Consider the following 19,005-nt stretch of genomic DNA (forward strand, 5'->3'; position numbering starts at 1 on the left):
ACTCTCTGTGTGTGTTTGTGCGCGTCCCATCAATGGATTTGTTATATGGCGAGTCAGTAAAGCGGCCCAATGTGAAAACCATCTTCCCAAAGTCAGAGAAATGTGATGTGGATCGGCGCTGATAATAAATAGCCGCGATAACTGGGGGAGGAACCCATCATCCGGCGGTGAGATGGGTTTGCACGAGGACGAAGCAGCCATAAAAGCCTGAATGAAGAGATGTAAAACAATAAGGCCAGGGAGAATGGGCGAGGTGGGGAGGGGGGGCGGCCCTGGCCAACCGCAGGAGATGGAGATGGAGAGACAGAGAAGAGGAGGGTGAGTCAGCCATGTCTGCTCTCCATCAAAAACTGTGTCAGTCATTCACCATCGCTGCCCCACAGCATCAGCTCTCGCATTAATTCCACTTCTTTTGACCGGCAGCCAGGGGTGTCCTCCGCTGAATGTCAGGCCTGTGTTCAGGGTGACAGGAGACCGAGTGAGAGAGCGGAGAGACGGAGAGAAAAAAAAGACCTCCTCCATCTTGATGTCTGACCCAACATGACCCGCTTCTTTCCATTTTAATTGAACTCTCTTTGATATGGCTGCTGTCTCTTTGACTGGCGTTTAGGGACGTGTGCTGGGATACCTTGCTGTATCACATGGGTTGACGGGCGGACAGATGTAGGAGATGACAAGCACACAGACTGACTGTGTCACCTCATAAACCAGCCGACGAAAGCAGGATGGAGACGATCATGTCGGCACAAAGCCTTCGCACTGATAAGGAAAATGAGGGGAGTCATTTCCTCTGCTTCAGATTGAAATTATTCAGTCTCATTCCAAATCCACGTCAGATTTGAACCAAACTCCGGGTGATTCTCACTCAAACGTTTATCTGTCCACAGCAGAGCCAAGGAATCAGTGATGAGCAGGTGGGGAGGAAGTGCTTCAACTGTAATCCCGACAACTAAAACAGATATTTACAATGATTATTTTTAGTGGAAATATCAACATTTTTATGGTCAAAATCTATAAATTTATGCATTGTCCGTGGTGTCAGTGCAGTGCTGTGTCTCACCTGTGGGGGCGCTGTATCACACGTAGTAAATAGACTGTAGCAGACAGACGATGCCTGGTCAGACTTATTACATAAACAAACATATTCACTTGGGATTTTAATTGTGTTTCTCATTGAATGGAAACACCTCAGTTGCAAAATTATGTTTTTTTTTAATGTTAGCCAAATATCAACAAAGTTTTTTTGTATATTTGTAATGGAAACGCAGCTTATGGTGCGTTTAAAACATGACATACCGCACCAAGAAAGCCAATATATCTGTTTATGTACGTCATGTTACATTCCACAGTCTAATATATTTAATAAATGTCGTTGACATATTTAGTCTTTCTGATCGTGTATAAATGTGCTGGGTGATTCAGAAAGTACTGCGTCTTGCAGATAGGGGGCAGTGCAGGGCCCTGGTATAACAGGTTCTCTTCTTCTATGCATTGAAAAGACTGAAAATAATTTTTAAAAAATACAAAAACTTCAGTTGAACTACATTCATCTCCATTAAAGCTGCCAGATGTTTTCAAACGGAAGAAAATGGATGTTTGCAGAGAAGAATAAGTGCTTTATGCATAAATAAAGGTAGGAATATATATGATTTTCAATTATCAGAAAAAAGGAGTCAAAGCCACAGTTGCTAAGTGTCACGTTACATGTGAGCGCCGTCTCTCCAAGTCCCACACAGGAAGCCAGCTGAATAAAACCCAAGCGGTGAATATCTGGTCAACATGCATGAAAAATAATTACACTTAGCCTGACGTCCAAGGTCGACGGCTTCAACAGCTGCACTGTTGTTACCAGCTATTTCTCCTTCTCCTGTCTCGACTTGGCTGCATGTAAAAAAAACAGATCACACACAACGTCTTTCATGCTGTCATTTGATCGCACATGGAGGCCTCTTTCACTACCAGGACTGACCTCTGGGGTGCGCTCCTCAGGAGGGTCGCGTTCGTAGTTACGGATACGATGAGGGGAGAGAACATAGTTTTGATATATATTTTTTTACCTGAATTTTCTGTCACAAGTCAAGTTTGTTTGTATTGTTCATTTCAGTAACAAGGCAAATCAACATATAAAGTGAAAAATTATGAAACAGCAGGTAAATATTTTACATTTTGCTTCACTTACTGCTACTTAAATGCAGTTGTTAATAAATGAGCTTTTCAGTCTTTTATAAGAACTTAATCAAAACTCTTTTTCTGGAGGTTTGTTCCAGATTAGAGGAACATAGTAGCTGGTTGCTGCTGATCCCTGTTTGGTTCTGATTTATAAACTAACAAAAGTATTTTAAAGTCTATTTTTTGAAAAAGAGGGTTTGTGAGAATAGACTTTATTCCATTCCCAGGTCCGTTTGGTTTGGTGTGCAGTTCAAATGCTTATGTGAACCAGAAACTGCTACAAAAGCAGTTTCTGACTGTGGCGCAAGGCATTGTGGGTAAATGCTACCAAAACAAATGTGTTAGCCTAGCATTAGCGGGAGAAATTACTCACGGCTTTTTGCAAGACATAAAAGAGAAATCCTTTGTGATAAATGCAAACAAAAGGTTGCGTTCAGTGTCTTCTGAGATCTTTGTTCAGTTTATTTGGTGGTTCTTGCTGCAGCTCCCCCACAGGCGAGGAGGGGAACAGAACCACAGCCACTGGAAATGAAACAAATGTTGCAACTTTGGTCCCAAATCAAACTGAGTCTACCGGACAATAAATTGGAAAAACAGCCTAAATTACAGTATTTTATTTTTGTGTTTGCTTTGGATTACTTTAATTGTATCAGAGCAAAAATGCAATCAAAATGAAAATGCGAACCCAACACACGTCTACTTATTTTAAAAAAAAAATTCTTTATCATCAGGCCAGCCTCCCTGCTCCTAAAACACTGCTGTGGTTGTGATGCTTCCTCCTGGCCTCTCTGCACTTTTAATGATTGTTTCAGTGAGAAGTTGAGAAGCTGAAACACTCCAGCAGCTGTGCCAGGCCCCTCCACTCCTGCAGCCTGTGGCACACTCTCCAGCAGTGAGAAATGGGCGCTGGGAGATGGGGAGGCAGCGCTGGATGAAATTCAAGGCCAAAGCATTCACGTCTCCTCCATCTACCGCCTCTCACCTCAGGCACAACGCATTACGTCTCCTAGAAATAATCACAGCCAACCAGGATGGGCTTCACCACAACACAAACCCAGCAGCGAGCGTCTGTTTCTATTTACACTTTGGGCATTATTAGACGTGCACTGGCGAAAACTCGTGTTTGTATAAGAAGGACTGTTTGCAACCGAATATCTGTTAAAACTAATTGCACCTATGAGATTATCAGTAGAACTGCGCCGGGAATTACACCTAAACCCGTGCATGAGTCATCCGCAGCTTTTTCCCTTTTTATTGCCACATCCTCACTTTCATTAGCTGAAAAGGTTACAGGTGCATTTAAAATACCCCCACATGAATCATCTGTACCCTGCATGCTGAGGTGTAAACTCTGGAGCCGCGGTTTCTCACATGCAGCACAGCCGACCTCACTCTCCTTCAACTGCAGGAGGACATTTCAATGGCATCCTCCTCCTTCTGCCTCCTAAACGCAGCAAAATATTATCCAGGGAATAAATAACTCAGCCAGGTTAATTATTTGGCAGACGCATTTACAGATTAATAACGGAATAAAAATGCAGCAGTTGGAGTTTGTGAGGTTTAACTGTTGAGAGGGAAGGTGAATCCAGTGGAGGACGGTGAGGAATAATGGGCGGTTTGTTGGTTTCAGATGGATGCAGGAGCAGGCCTGACCCGAGGCTGACAGTTTGCTGTCTGAGAGGAGAGATATGAACTACGGCAGCCTGGTGGGCTCATGATGAAAGGAGGATCACTTACAGACAGACAAAAAGGCAATTATGTGGCAGACAAGAGAAGCTTAAGATTTATGTGAAATTGAATGCAAATGTTGTATGTATATGTATAGAGATGAAACATAGAAGTGGCAGTGTCATGCTGTGGGGATGCTTTTCTTCCTCACTTTCTGCACTTTCTGAAGTTATTTAGCATCAACTGCTAAATTGAGCAGTTGAAGTCGATGTTTAGAGACATTTAGGTTTTTTATAAATGGTCAAACATTTTGTCTCCAGATGCAGAAAGCTGGTAGACATTCCTCAAAAGACCTGCAGCAAAAGACAAAACGCGATTCAAAGCCTTCTTTTATATTTCAGATTGTTTTTGTAGACTCTCTTTTTGATTGGTTACGCGTCACATTTAACAGGCTGAGTTTTCGTCTGCACTCAGGGAAAATTGTCCATCATTTCACAGCGAAAACATGTTTGACATGTCAACAAAATCTCAACGTTAGTTCATGTGATGACGTCACGTGTTCCTGTCCCAGTTAGCTGATTATTAACATATGATAATGAATCAATCAATCGTTCTCATTGGTCTGGTCTTCTTGCGCTCTGAGCCGCAGTGTGTGAGTGTGTGTCAGCTTCGTGTGTGTCGTTATCTGGCCTGGTCCCAGCTCTGACCTTGTTGTATATCAGTAAAGTGTCACATCGAGAGCCAACTTCAAGCATCAGATGTTGACCTCGTGTTGACCTGCAGAGGAACCCAAATAAAAGTATTCACAGCCACCGGCGTCCAGAGTCCAGCTCTAAACGCCTCAACATCCATGTGGCGTGAAAACCGTTAAAGTGGTTTTACACAAACAAAAAATATTCAACATTTTACTGAATTTCTAAATTGGTTGAGAACAAATCAACCCAGATTTGCTGATCAGTTCAATAAAGTGAAGAAGGACCCCATGTGGAGTCATTATCACAGCAAATGCACAAACAACCTAAATACCCTTAATCTAGTCAGGGGGTAAAGCCTGTATTGACCTAGTGGGGCTGCGTGTGCGTGTGTGTGTGTGTGTGTGTGTGTGTGTGTGTGTGGTGTGTGTGCGTGTGTGTGTGTGTGTGTGTGTGTTGTGTGTGTGTGTGTGTGTGGTGTGTGTGTGTGTGTGAGTCTCTGACCTGCAGTGTCAGGATCACCTGAAGGGGGCAGACTGGGGTAATTTTCCTCTTTTTCAGTGAAAACAAGAGGAGAGATAATATTTAACTTCCTATAAATCTCTGTTTTTGGAAAAATAATATAACTTGACTTGGTTTTCCAGTGAATAATTGGTTTTATAGTGAATTACAATCTTGACTTTAATCAAATAAATTAAGTGGCTCTGCCTTTTTTTATTTTTATGTGTACTATGCACTTGATTTGAATGAGTTGAGGACCTTCTTAGGTAAAAACATTTTAAAATTTTAAACATAATTTGAATGTGAAACGATATGTGACAGTGGGGACTTCTTTTTTTCCTAATGAGCAGAAATGGAAGAGAGAACGAAGAAATCATAGGCTGCAGTGGTTTTTCCCTTTTCTGCATCCATCCGTCCATCAGTCTGTCCGCCAGCCCCTCTCACCCTGAAGGCTCGGCCCTGCCTTCCATCTGTTGTCTGTCCCAGCGAGGAGCGGCCCGTTCCCCCTCCGCTTGCATTTACAATTCAATTAAAAGCAACAAGCCCACTTTTATTCCTCCTCCTGCTCCTCCTCCTCATCTCTTTTTTTAGCTGTGCCTGGATGGGCGCAGCAGAAAGGCCGGCACCCCATGCAGGGATGCAGCCATGACACACACACCCTTACTGGAGCGGTGCAGAGCAACACCAAGCCGGCAGATGATGCAAACACACACTGACGCGTAAATACACGGCGTGTGTGCGAAAAGGAGCGAGAGAGGGAAGGAGAACCTCGGAGCTGAGGAACAATGCCAGGAAAGAAAGACAGAAAGTGGGTCAAACTTTGCATTACAATCATGAATGCAACAATGATGTAACAGCACAACTGTAACTGAAAAAACGTTTGCAGAAATAAAAGAATCAAACTTAAAGAGTGACGTCAGTTTTAAAACATATTGAAGAACTTGTTCTGCAACACTGAGAAGCTTCTCCCATGATTTCCCTCCTGCTGTGATGCTTGACGTTCTGCAGAAGAATGAGAGTTCCCTCTCTGGCAGAGCACTTCATCAAGTTTCTTACAATTAACAAAGCTTTCCCATAAACAGCTTTTTTGTTATCCTTTGTGATGCAGTAAAAAAAAACTTTGGGAGCAAATGAAGTCCCTCGTAGATTTCTCTTTGTCTTTTCTCTGAAATGTGAAAGCAATATCCACAGGCATCTCAAGGAAAGAGCGAGGAAAAAAACCAGCCTTTAATATTTAATTATATTGGTGCCAACATGCAACTTTTATCACTTTCTTGTGTCATTTGCATCTCTGGCAAGCCCAGAAGATATACATAAAAAGCTTGTGAGAGGGAATATATGTGGCGAGGAAAAGAAATGGAGAGAAGCAGCCGAGGAAAGCAATCAAAAGAGGATGCAAAGGGAACATGCTAATGTGTGAGGATCCATACAGCAGAATGAAGGAGACAGAGAGAAGATGGAAGAAAAAAACCCAACAAACACAGCAGAATAAAGATGAAATATGGAAAAACACCCACTCAGTCTATGAGAAACATAAAGAGAAACCCTCACTGAGAAGTGAATTGATAACTTTGTGCAACAGATATTTATTATAATCAGAATGTATACTGTGACTCTACACATCCCAGGTTTTTGTAGCAGAAAACATGAAACATTTCCACATATAATTTGCAACTGCAGAAAATCTGTAATAACCTGGTTGCATACATTTGCACACCCTTACAGTAAAACTTGGCTGAAGCTGCTTTTGATTTTATTTCAGGGTTTAGTTTTTTGTGGTACATCAGTTATAGAGAATCTGACTTATTTAGCTAGGAAGATGTTCCTGTTTTCACATTTATTGTATTTAGCTAGAGCTAGAGCTAAAGCTCGTTAGTTGAGAAGCTACAAAGGAACAAAAGAATCCGACTATCCAAAGGTATCAGTCAGGAGAAGGGTTCAAGAAAACATGGCTAAGCTTGCATCACAGAAACTGAATATTTTTCTAAAAATAATTTAAAAACAAGACAGAAACTTAATCTGAAATTCCAAATCAGTGCCTTAAAAAAGCAACAAACACTTATATTTATTAAAACAACTTCTAGATGGAAGAAAAGAAGCTTCATAACCAAAATGGAGACTGGAATATTTTCAGTTTTTTGTGCAAAGCCACAGTTGAGATTTATACTTTTTTACTAAAGAACAGCTTATGGAATAGCTTACTGATGGTGGTTTCCTACGTTAATCGTTCCTCACTAAATATATTTGTGAGCAACATTTTTCCAAGACAAGAAAGTCCAAACCGCTGTAAATATTTCATACACTGAGCAGAAAAGCTGCAGTCCAGGACCTCCACCTGTGTAAACTCATAAAGCCTGCATTAAAGGCTCCGGGCGGCCGCAGTGATTCTGTTCTTCCTCTGCTGCTGGATGTCAGGAGAGAATGTCAGGGCATGTGAGGACACCGGCGGACATTCAGGCCTCTAATGTGGAGCAAACAAAGAGAATAATAATGAACAGAACGGCCATGTTTGGTGAGCCTGAGGCGGGCCGGTTGGAGCTGATTGAAAAACCTTCATCTGGGGATGAGGAAGGCAGCGGACAGGTCGGCAGGAGAGGAAGAGGAAACCTCAGTGAACCAACTAACCACTCTGTGCAGTTTGCACATAAACTGTGACCCACTGTTTTACACCCACCACTGACTTCACCAAGAAGTGATTTACTGTTTTTTCCTGTCTTTTCTGCAGCTCAAAGGCTAAGTGGCCTTAGAAGTTCAAACTATGGGGTTTCTTAGGGAAATAGATGAAGTCATATGAGAGATTTTATTATACGTGCAAAAGAAAATAAAAAACAATTTAAGAGCAAGTTACAGATTTACTTCTAAATTACAGATTTTCCCTGAACATCAAAGTGTTACTGATCATTTCCTCAGAGTTGTGTGAATTCATTCTGCCTCTGAGTTTACACTGACGAAAACAGCCATCATCTACTCTCAAGTTAAAGTTTCTAAAATAACTTGTTTAATGTTGGTGAATGGTTATAATATGTCATCATACAGTTTGTTGGATCTGTTCTCTGTGCTTCAGTTTATGAAAATGGACAAACTTAGATTCAAGCTGCTATTATTCACAACGTTTCTCTGTTTTCAGGCTGAAATGTGATCTGTTAACAGCAAACGTCTGATTTATGATGCTTACAAAAACAGTGAGGCTACTTAAAAAAAGAAAAAAAAAAACAGATCCATAAAGTTACAGTGAGTTTACAGATCCATAAGAACACCAGCAGCACTTTTATTGAACTATATTTACATAAAACACTGATGAAAATAGGTAAAATGTTTTAATAAAACCGAGGATAACAGAACAATTTGACAACAACTTTAGGATTCTGCTGGTTAATGCACTGACCTTATCATTTTAATGAATAAAACCCAAACATTCGGTGCAGTTTATCCTCCAGTCACTAGATGGCGATAATTCAGCAGTTTGCTAACGGCCTATTCAAAGGAAATTCAGATAAAAGTGTCTTATTTTGCTTTTTGAATTGGGAATATTAAAACCAGTGACTCATAACAAGATAGAGCATTTAAATTTGATACCAACTTAATTAACTAAACATTTTAGGATTTTAACTTATAAGGCAATTCTGCATTTTTCACCCTGAATTGTATTTTTCCACACTTACGCAGACACAGAAAACAACAGAGTCAAAGTCCAGACATTTCAAGCTGTTTACTCTGAACATGCACTGTATGCAACACTGTAGAGTTATCTTATTGAAGTTGAGATTTAGTACATAATCCAGCACACCTCTGGAGAAAGGAAGCGTGCTTTCCTCCATCCGGCATGTCAGTGGCCGTTAGGAGACAGGAAACAGGCATGGCTGGCAACGCCAGAGCTCCTGGCAGAGTCTGAAACTGTGTCTGTTTTCCACTCATTCTGTTCTGAGCCCTAATGCATTTGGCACCCTGACCGACATGCTGCTGCAGCTTCAGCATAACAAATGTTGGATTTTCATGAAGGAATGTCATCATGGAGTCATGCCTACAGAGGAGGCAGGAGTCAGGAAGCAATATCATCAAATGTGACAATTATTCTCCGGTTAAGAGTGAATATTTCTACTTGATCTAAGTCATGTTCTGATTTTCTTTCCAAACATTAAAAGCTTTTGATTTCCATTCTGCATTCTTCACAGAAAAACTTTCAATGTTTGAAGTGGGATTCTGCAAAGTGCTCATCAGCAGTCAGTATGTTAGCGTCAGCACATGCTGGAGTTTGTAAAGAGGAAGAAATTATCTTACAAGAGTCAAACCAACGCAATGTTTATATAACAGTGGAAGAAAGGATGCATGACTTTCAAAAGATTTCACAAAAAAAAAAAAGTCAAAGAAACTGTTGCAGTGATTTTACTGCAAAAACACAAAATATTACAAAGTATTTCTGGTCTAGTTTCCAGTCCAAATACCTTAGTATACTTGAAATAATGCAAAACTATTTTAAAAGTTACCTTTTGTCAAGATAAGTGCTTATTTTAAGTCAATAATTCTTCAATATTTTTGAAACAGTACAACCTCAACTGGCAGATTATTTCACTTATTGCAAGCAATTTTTTCCATGTCATAAATAAAATAATCTGCTACTGGAACTAGAACCTTTTCACCAAAATAGTAAATAATAATTTATTAAAACAAGCTCCTATATCTTACTGACAACTTACTTATCACTTTTGACTTATTTCACGTGAAGTAAGATATTCACTCTATAAAACAGACCAAAATACTCCGTAAGATTTTGTTTTTTGTGTGTAATTATAAATATATAACATATATAAATATGAAAAGCAAACTCTAAAAGCATAAAGGTACAAAGGTAGATGAATCAGTCGGTGTCCAGTCAGAGTTTGGTCTCACCTGAGCAGAGCTCCTTCCTCTGCTGCGGCCCCCTGCTGGGCCTGAGGAGAACTGCAAACAGGACTTCCTGCTTGGTCTTCCATCACTGGTTTTCCTCATGATCAGTGCAGATTTTGCACCTGAGCTGTGAATCTCTGCAGCTCCTCTGGTCGATCTTCTCCTTTCTTGGCCGTTGGTTCAGGTTGATGTTAATGTCTTGGTTTTCATTTGGTTCCATCTTCATATGATGGATTGAATAGAAAGGCGTGATGTTTTCATAAATAGGATGTGTTTGGATCTAACATGCTTTAAGTTTGCTCCAATGGACAGACATTTCCTGATTATATGAAGGAAACTAGATGCATTTAATTTTCTTTTGAAGAACCAAAAAAGTAGCATGAAAAATAATTCTGGTCAGATTTTTGTTTCTAAATAATCTCAGTAACATTTTTTCACCACTTTGTGGGATTAGACAGACGTTGTGGCTGATTCTGCCTATCATGCATGTAAACCGCGTGAGCCGCTCCTCCCTGTGGGAGGAGGCTGCGGTCCATCAGATCCAGACCAGACCACTCAGGAACGGGTCAGCGCAGCGACACACATCAAATACACAAACCTGTGAAACCCTGCATTAAAGCCGAGGACAGGCTGCACTTCTCTCACAATATTCACTTTAAGCACATATGAAGTTCGTTGTAACTATTTTGTCGTCAGCTTCCTCCACCTGAGCTGTGAATCTCTGCAGCTCTTCCAGACGCGCCGTATTGGTGAACTTTGCTCTGCTTTAAACTTCTCCACAGATTAATCCTGACTTGTCTGCTGGGTTCCTTGTTCACCTTGGGTTCACCCACTGTCTCAGAGTTTGGTTGATCAAACTCTGTCCTCCACTGAGGCTTGAATCTTACACACTGAGGTGTAGCAAAGGCAGATCAGTTCAACCTTAGAAGTGACTGTGTGAAAGGTCTACATAAACTCAAATTTATATCCTGGTGCTGACACCGTTCACATGCATCTGAAAGCTGGGAATCTCTTCCAATCAATCCAGAGAGGTAGAGCCCAGGGAGATTGGGTTGCACGTTGCCTCCATTCCTCAAGGGAGCCTTGATCACAGTTATTGCTCCCTGTGTTAATTAACATGCTCTGACATTTCAGCATTAGCCCGCTCTCTCATCTTGGCACTCGGGCAAATCTTTTCCAGGCTCCTAAAGAGAGTGTGCGGTGCAGGATGAAAGGTTCTTATGGTTTCAATTGTTAGAAGGAGGCGAGGTGAGATGTGCAGCGGTAGGAGGTTCACTGCACACTCAGTGTTCAGTGAACGCAACGCCTCGCAACAAAGAACTCTGCTGATCGATACGTCTTTGAAGCAGCATTATCCGTCCTAATCCCAGGTTGTCATTAATACCCACTGTGTCATTTGTTATGTATTGAACTATTGACAAATTGATTTCATAGTAAAGAAATGATAAATACATTGAATCGGGGGAATTGCTGTGCAGCAGGCTTTGAGACTCAAAGTTAGACCATCAGTACTCAACCACTTATACGCTGTTTCAATAGTCCTGCACCAAATATTTGATGTTCTTGATTTTGCAGGTCTGACAGCAATCGGGGAAACTGAAATATGCAAATATGACAAAAAAGCCAAAGCTGGATCCCTGAACGTTCCTACAAGCTGCAGATTTCAGCACCGTGTGCGAGCGCCGCGACGTTTACCCCAACATTACGCCGTGTTTTTCCGCCTTTCCTCCTCTTAGCAAACCCTGGAAGCTGCTTTTGGCAGAGAAACCTATTAAAATAACATCTCTGCTGCTGTTTACGGTGCTCCAGCTCTAAGTCCAGTCTTCCGGCCTCGGATTGAAGGACTCCTTTGAAAACGAGGCCTCAGATGGCTTTTGGGATTTTATCCTCCAAGTGTTCTGTGTGTCCTCAAATCCTCTCTCTCTTTCTCACACACACACACACACACACACACACACACACACACACACACACACACACACACACACACACACACACACACACACACACACACACACACACACACACACACACGCACACGCATGGACTCAAACTTGCACATACGTGCAAATATAGATGTCCCAACATGGCTCTGTCTCTCATTACTCAGCATAAGGCTTTCACGCTTGACCTGCTTTTTAACTTTCTGATCTGGATTAGCGGCAGATCGTTTAGGGAGGAGAGGAACGGGGAATGTGCGTTTGCTTCTGCTAAGGGGCTTACAGGTAGTGCGCTGCTATCGTTCACAGTCCAACTGAGGACAAAGTTGACACAGCTGCCTCTTGGAATTACCTCTTCAGTTTCTGCAGAGAGGGATGGGAGCAGACAGAGAGGAGCAGTAAGGGAGGGGGAAAAATCCTGTGCGGACAAGTGAGGAAAAAGTGCTGGAAAAAAAAGTCCCCACTTCGCTGATTCTGAGCTCTCTAAGCACTTAAGTTCCAGAGTTCTGGATTGGAGTTTGTCGAGGAGACTGCCAAGTTAGCATAGTGGCACCTCACTCAGGAGGAAAGAGCGCGAGTGGAGGATGTGAGGGGTGACAGCGTAGCAGGCGGGTGAGGCGGCTCGGTGATAAATCCATTTACACCCTCCCCTGTTTTATTTGCTCCCATGGACTCTGCTCGCGTCTCCCTATTCAGGCTTGTTTACCTGGCAAGCCAAGTGTGACTAAAGAAAATTCCCACAGCCTGAGGTGGGATTGGCGCTGAGGTGAGGAGGGAACGGAGCAGGGGGGAGGTGGCCGGGTGCAGGAGGGAGGGAAGGAGGGCAAGACGCAGTGCTGGGACAAATAAGAATGTTTTAATGTTTCTGTACTTCAGCCCAGTAGATCTTTATGTGAGTACTTTTTCATTTCCGATACCGACACCTGAGGTTTTGTATTGACCGATAATGATCCGATCCAGAAAAACAGCTGAGCTGATTTAAATAGTTCAGTTTTTAAACACTGATATGTACTGAATTACTCATTTATTTGATAACTCTGCACCACTAATAATTTCCCGTCTTGGTCAAATATGAAAAACAGCCCAATAGAAATACAAACTTTCATTTATTTTTCAGTGCAATTAGGAGCACAGAAGGAAAAAACAGACAAAAACTACCTGAGTCAAACATGTACAAATAAACTAATAAACTTTCTTTCAAATGGTTCAGAAAATTCCATTAGGATTTTTAAACATAATGTAAAATAAATAATAAAGTGTGGTATTGCTCAGAGGACAGAGCGTAGCGTTAGACTCTATTGCCGGGTTTCAGACATGTGACCCGGATGAGGAGTAAAATCCAGACGGAGGGCCGAAGTGGATTTCTCCAGTTCAGCATGTAAAGATGTGGCAGCAGCTTCAGAAAACTTTCAGCAACAAATTCAATCATCACAGTTTTTCTCTGGTCACCTCTGATTATGAGCAGAGGAGTTATTAATTTATTATATTCACAACACAATCATGATGATGTTTCAGGTGGAATATGGACCAAAAGCCTTCTGCTGATAATTACTGATCTGTTTTGTGTTGAATTGAATTTTACCTTACAGTTTACATACATCCAGGCTCAATTAGCCATTTTCTCACAGGCGCTGTGTTGATATTCCATTAAGAAAAACCCTCATTAAACTGTTGTTGCACATCTTTGGTTGTTCCTGGTGACCACTTATCCCCTCCTATGTGTTTCCATTTGCCACTGATGCAGAATGGATGGTGTGGATGTTTTCTCTCCCCAAAGACTTGAGCTATTTAAAGAGTCAGAATGGTTTTGGTCAGTGTCTGCGCTGGAAAACAAGAGCTTAGAAAAGAACCTAACATTCAGCTTTTCTCCAGGCTTTTCTATCTTAATTAAAGATTCATGTAAAGTGATGTGGCAACTTTCACAGATCAGTTTCAGACAATCTGACAAATGTCTTTCTGAGCTCTTAGAGAATTTTCAAACAGCCGTAAAGATGGGTAACTCCAACCCAGACAAATAGATCTGAGTTAAGAGTGATTGATGCGTCTTGACGAAATCCACCCCATAATTTCACCTTTTCACCTTGGAAACGCTTCCTCCAAAGGGCCCATATTACAGCCTAAGCCTGCCAACAAGAAGCAGGCTGTGTTGTAAGGAGAAGAACACATGTTTGAGAGGTCTGTTTCTCCTTATCGAGCAGCTCCAGCCTCAGCCAGAGATAGATGTCTGCCATGCCAGCTTGTTTATTTTCCTAACCGATTAGCTTAGATTAAAAGCAGACCATGTTGTCTCTCTCCTCGAATTTGTACATTTGCGTGTGTGTGTGTGTGTGTGTGTGTGTGTGTGTGTGTGTGTGTGTGTGTGTGCTTGAGGAGTCCACTAAGCCTCCCTGTGTGGGTGTGTGGGTGTTCGTGTGAGAGTCTCCGTTATTTCATCTCCACTAGGCTGCACATGATAATTAAGCTATTGGGGGGGAGATGCTGGGTTACAGCTTTGAGTAATTCAGTGCCTTCCCTTCGACAACACTACCTGCCCCCATCCTGCCCCCGTCCTGTCCCTGTCCTGCCCCCAACCTGTCCTCACATCTTACCAGAGGTGGAGAAAGTACACAAACACTAAGTCAAAGTATAAAAACTGTTACAAGTGTTTCATATCAGTCGATATAGATAATTACTGATTATTTTTTGTATTAAATATCTGAAATATTACCAAACTGTTTTATCCACTCCTTATGAGCAGTTATGAGGCAAAGCGGTGAAACCTGAAACTGCTGCTGCGTGGGTTCACAGGAGTGAGTGAGCTAGTTTAGCTCGTCCTGAGAGGTTGAGCAGCTAAAGCCTTTCCTCTGCCTATATCCCCCAGCATGCATTGCAGTTCTGAATTGGAGTTCAGTGGAATTATAGACGTTTTATCTATTGATGCTGATCACGTATCTGTTGTGATAAAAACTGTTATTGATTTATTGTCCAACCTGATACAATAGTCTGAAATATTACAATGTTACTGCTATGTTTATTTTAAGTAATTCATTAATAGTGTTTGGCGTTTTTCTGAGAATTTTGACTTTTTTCTCAGAAGATTAAAGTCCTGATCACATAAATGCAGCGAAACAGAAATATCTTGAGTTATAAAACATGGAATTTTCTAAAAATCTACTTTATACGTCTCTTTTCTGTTCATGTAATGTTCTAACTTTGAACTGTGTTGTAAGGCAGTTCATTCAAAATTGGATCTAATCAATTAAAAGCCTAGTTTGTATGTCAGTATAGGATAAAATGGAAACACACACACACACACACGCTGGGTGTGATCAGAGGCTAATTTGCAGGGATCACTGCTCTGACCCTGACCAGATAAGATGCCAGTCGACAGAACTTCCTTCATTTCCTTCTGTTGTTGCGGTTTGGGAGAAGAGGCTCCACAGACCAGCTTAAGAGCAGAAGGGCTAAAAGGTGAAAATCACGCTCGGCTGAACTTCAGGCCCGATCAAAAAGAATGCGACCCAGGTTTGGAGACGCAGCGGAGCTTATCAGGCCAAATGTGAGGCTTTGCAAGAGAAGATCCCAGGAACCCTGTAGCTTCAGGTAAAACCTGCTTTCCCACAGAAGAAAGTAAAGTCAACTTTTTCTTTTTATCTCTTTGTCATTGTTACTTAACCTCAAGTGAAGCGGCTCTTCCTGAAAGCGATAAATCAAATGATCTGACTGCCAGTGGCAGTTTACACTGTTCAGCGTTGCAATGTCAGGGACTTAAAATTTAATTATGTCTGCCTGTGTGAGTGTGTTTTTAATGAGCTGTGTAGTTGAGGTGGAATGTATGCATGTTTACATGCGAGTGTGCGCATGCCGCTCCGCAGTGTGTATTGTGTCCCCACTAATGCATCATTCATGATTTTAATTGCTAGTAATTAACTTGGGCCCAATTAGGAAGCGAGATAATCAATAATTGTTGTTCAACACCCAGGTGCAGCATCGTCGGCGTGAGGAGAAGTATGTTTGAGGACTTTTGTGGACTGAAGATAACTGCCTGCGTACAGCAGAGCAAATCGGGAGTTAATGTACTCAGCTTTACTTTCTGCTTCTATGTGCAGTTTGTTATGAACTAAAAATTACCTTTATTTTCTCATGCAACCACAATGAATGCATAATCATCTCCTATAGTACCTTAGCTCTAGTCACTGCTGAACTGTGCTTAAAACTAGAATTTAGTTTAACTGTTCAGTTGTGGTTTAAGTCGACTTCATTTATCCTAAAAGAAAATCATATGTTTTCCGAAAACATTTGCTCCTCCCTCAAATTCATCATTCACCCATTCACACTCACAAACACACTCACCGTTTTGGATCACTATGCAGATCGATAGACAAACTGGGGTTAAATGCCTTGCCCAAGGGCACAACGACACGTGACAGGAGGAAACCAGAATTAATCCTACAACCGTCCAACTGCAAAACAATGACCACAAAAAATATTCTGTGTAATTTTTGTAAGGTTTGGGTTTAGTTTTATCTGATGTAAAACTAACAGCGCTTCATAAATCAAACATGATGCAACAAACACGGTGGGGGAAGTGTGATGCTTTGGGCTTTTTCAGGACCTGGACGATTCGTCCTAAATAACAAACACATGAATTCTTCTCTTCAGGGGAAATGACAATTAGTTCAATGGTACTTCAGCTATGCTGCAAGACATTTATGGAAAAACCATGTTTTGCAACAACCTAGTCAAAGTTACTGTGGAATTACATTGAGTTAATTAATGATGCTGCAAAAACAACAAAATCACCTTATTTTTCCCAAAATCTTACATGAAAAGTAATTTTTCAACATTTTCCAGCCATATTCTCATTTCTCCTTTGTCTCTGCTTCCTGTATGGATCACAATGAATCACATCCAGTCCAGTGAAAATCAAACTAAACCTTGACAGCTGGAAAATATGGCAAGAAAAGAGGAAAGGAAAACAACTGGAGAGGAATGAAAAGGGAAATAAAGAGGAAGGTAAGAGGAGAATATGCTGACTCTTAGCTTCACTCAGGATGCACAGGGGAAGTTTAAATAAAAGAAAATCATTGGATGTCTTCCCCTGTGTCAGGTCCAGTAACCACAGCGTCTCCAGAGCTTCACTTAGCTGTGATCAATATTGACGTTGTCATTAAGCAGCTCTGCTGTGATGAGGGAGGAGAAGTCCAGGGAGACGCTGGACCTGTGAAAACCTCCATGTTCCTCCATCCTGCCTCCACTCAGAGCCGCAATAAAAGCAACTCAAAGCATTTAGTTTCAGCTTTGACTTGATGATGCGTCTCATTTAGTTTTCTGGTCTCCTGTAAACACAAGTTGAATGCAGGAAAGGAAAGATTATGAGGATGTGTGTTTGGGAGAAATCAAACACTAACACTGACTCTGGTCCAGATGTCAGTGCAGATTTCATATTAAGGAACTTACAAGTAACTTTACAGTAAGATGTAGAAACTTAATTATTGGTTAACATTTTCGTTCCATTGGTAGATTTTAACTGATCATTTTTCAAATGTTTTAATTAAAACAAGCATCAGTATGAAAACTAATCAATATTAAAACATGCTAAAAAGTAATTTTTTGGTTAGTTTTATAGTAAGATATGTACACCAGAAGCCAGACCAAAATACTTGTTAGGTTTTAGTGTCTTTGCAGGTCAGAGGTCAGCGGGGTGTGCAGCTCTGCCCTCCCTGGGCCTCACTAATAGCCATGCAAACACACATTTAGTAGCGACACAAAAATCCAGGGGCACGAAGACGTTCATCCCTGGATCCTAAAAGCAAACGCTTCATGCTGCTGCACACCAGCAGCAGAAAGCTGCAGCTGAAAAGACACCATGAGGCGGACGCAGTGAAAGGAGCGGCTCAAAGGCCTGACAGATCTATTTGGAGCTGGTGCAGCAGATAAATTGGGAGCGAGTCGCAGAACGGGATGAAGCGCGGAATGAAGCTGCGGTTGGGCTTTGGAGAAGGCCCCCCCCGTATCACTGAACGTCTGAGTAAACACTGCTGCTGCTGGGCGGGAGCGCCGCCGCCGTGGCCCTCATGGCCGCCGCCGCCGCCACTGAGGTCTAAGTTTACTCTGAGATGTGACGGCCTGATGACAGGCAGCGGAGGAACGTCAACCTGTTCAGCCTCAGGGGTTTTACAAGTAATTTCCGCCTGAAAGATACATCAAATAAATCAAGAACTTATCAGATCAAACTGCAACTTCTCCTTTGGTACTTCATATCACTGAATGGTTTTCTGTGCTCTTACAGCTGTTGCCCTGCCTCATGTAGTGGCAGGGTGCACCGATTGAAGCTTTTCAGCCAATTACTGATTACTGACCTGCTGATTCAGATTTTAGTCAATATGATTTTCTTTGTCAGTCAAACCTTGGAGAGGAAGAGAACAGAGGCTCATTTTAGACTTTTGCTGATGGAGATAAGATCAGTGGGTAAGATCGGCTTCGCATGTATCGGCCGATTATGATCTCCCGAAATTAAAAAAATCTGCACCAATAAATCTGTGCACCCCTCTTTACTAGTGATAAATCAAAAATAAATGTTACATTCTTTGAGGTATTTCCAAATAAACAATTGCAAAACACTTCACAAATCCTTGTCAAACACAAAAATAGTGCAGAGTATTAAATCTACTACAAATTCAGCAAATCAGGACCAGATCAGTGAAACACATTGTTCCTCAAAAGTTTTAATGAAAAAAGTGAAAATAAGTCTAAACTGTACAAAACTGTTTTGGGTCTTAAAAAAGGGAATCTGGTCAAATAAAAGGGCTGATTTTTATTTTTGCATTCTTTCTGCATTTGAAATAATTTAGCCTCTTAATCATCAAAACATGTCATTGTGATCAAATTAAAACCATAAAATGGGAAGAAAATAAAGCACTGAATTGCTTACTGGGCTGACAGTTCACTCTGTGACTTTTAACTTCTTCAGCAGTTATTTTGTTTGTTAGTATATTTTATGTTGATGAAGTGTGAAATGGATGTTTTACAAGTTAAAGGGACTCTTCAGTGATGTGCTTTATGAAAAGTTTCTTTAGATTTCAATATAAAAGCAAAAGAATATCTTAGGATAATGTTTATATAGCATAGAATTTGCTTAAGTTTGTGTCTGAGGATATGTCATAATATTC

General features: G+C 41.3%; 1 long non-coding RNA gene across 1 annotated transcript; it reads left to right on the top strand.

The window, feature by feature from the left end:
- The first annotated feature begins 1,546 nt into the window (after positions 1–1,546).
- LOC129374858 (uncharacterized) lies at positions 1,547–17,023 on the top strand. The gene is made up of 5 exons (XR_008607558.1): positions 1,547–1,633; positions 15,206–15,436; positions 15,816–15,909; positions 16,749–16,849; positions 16,944–17,023. It is a non-coding gene; the product is annotated as an uncharacterized LOC129374858 (long non-coding RNA).
- Positions 17,024–19,005: the final 1,982 nt, after the last annotated feature.

Source organism: Poeciliopsis prolifica, unplaced genomic scaffold, assembly GCF_027474105.1.
Source record: "Poeciliopsis prolifica strain line A6 unplaced genomic scaffold, Auburn_PproV2 SCAFFOLD037, whole genome shotgun sequence".
Classification (NCBI taxonomy): Eukaryota; Metazoa; Chordata; class Actinopteri; order Cyprinodontiformes; family Poeciliidae; genus Poeciliopsis; species Poeciliopsis prolifica.